General features: G+C 43.0%; 1 non-coding gene across 1 annotated transcript; it reads left to right on the top strand.

Moving 5' to 3' along the window:
- Positions 1-495: 495 nt before the first annotated feature.
- Positions 496-623, top strand: LOC147747560 (small nucleolar RNA SNORA35). The gene has a single exon (XR_015300304.1). It is a non-coding gene; the product is annotated as a small nucleolar RNA SNORA35 (small nucleolar RNA).
- The last annotated feature ends 715 nt before the right edge of the window (positions 624-1,338 follow it).

The raw sequence follows: 1,338 nt of genomic DNA on the forward strand, positions 1-1,338 counted from the left end.
CAAGTTAACATCCGTGGCATATATCTTAGTTAATTGTGCTGCTACAGCAATGACTTGCATTCAACAACAAGGCAGATCTATAGACCAGTACTGGTTTTTCCATAATCTTTTAATGTTTAAAGGTTGAAGAAAAAGGGTTACTTTGGGTGGTAATAAACACTGGTTGGTAAGTGCTATATAAATGGTTATTAGTGTATAAAACGAATGGAGATATACATCTGACATTCTAACAATGCATGCAGATTTCATGCATAAAAAGCTTGAAAAGGTAAAAACCGTAGCCCCGCCCCTTGTTCTGCCTTTAGGGGCCCCCTTATGCCCGCCCCAAACTCCACCCCCTGTCTATCCCTCTTTTGATAAGTACATACACTTATTTTTGTCCTGGGTCCCAGAAGATTAAAACACGCTTCAGCAATTTTATTACTGCAAAATAAAAACATGTAATCTTTTGTTGTCTGTTTGGTGACTTCTTTTTGGGAGGGCAAGTCGCATGGGCTGCACCTTCAAGTGACTATCTGGTCTTACTGGCTTTGTGGTCTCATTTGAGTGCTAGAGCAAATCCCTTCTTGCAGAAAGGGCAGGCTTGTTGAATAGCTTGCCCCTTCCGAAAGTTGGGTACATAATAAACACTGGCTACAAATTGTGCTAGTCATTTCCTGTTGGGGAGTAATCATCACATGATCTGGCCAGCCAACTTTGGTTTCAGGGTGATTCTTGTTCATTAATTCTGGGCTGCAGAACCTATCCACATGTGAAATCAAGCTTATTTGGTCGTTCAGGTTAGCGTTTCCTTTCATTCTCTCAAGCATTAGGGTGTCTATGTGACGTCACTTTAAATTGGTTTGTTGCAGGACTCCTAAACCCACTGTAGTTTTATTTTTCCATCTCTTGGCTGGTAGACATGCTTCTATATTAATATCACCCCACTCTATTGCACTCTACGTCAGTGAGTTGTACACCACTACACCCCAAGCCACTCGACAATTCATGCTATGCCACAATTATATGCCATTCTACACAGCTTCCTCCATGCTACGCCACCCCCCTGCAATCTTATCTGCATCACTATGCCACTGCACTCAAACTGCGCTACTCCTCCATGCTACGCCACCCCCTGCAATCTTATCTGCACCACTCAATGCCACTGCACTCAAACTGCTCTACTCTTCTAATCCATGACAATATACCCTAGCTGTAATCCACTACAATATCTATTCCACTCGGACAATTCATGCTATGCCACAAATGTATCCCATTCTACACAGCTTCCTCCGTGCTACGCCACCCCCTGCAATCTTATCTGCACCACTCTATGCCACTGCACTCAAACTACTCTAC

This window comes from Lissotriton vulgaris, chromosome 1_1, assembly GCF_964263255.1.
Source record: "Lissotriton vulgaris chromosome 1_1, aLisVul1.2, whole genome shotgun sequence".
Lineage (NCBI taxonomy): Eukaryota > Metazoa > Chordata > Amphibia > Caudata > Salamandridae > Lissotriton > Lissotriton vulgaris.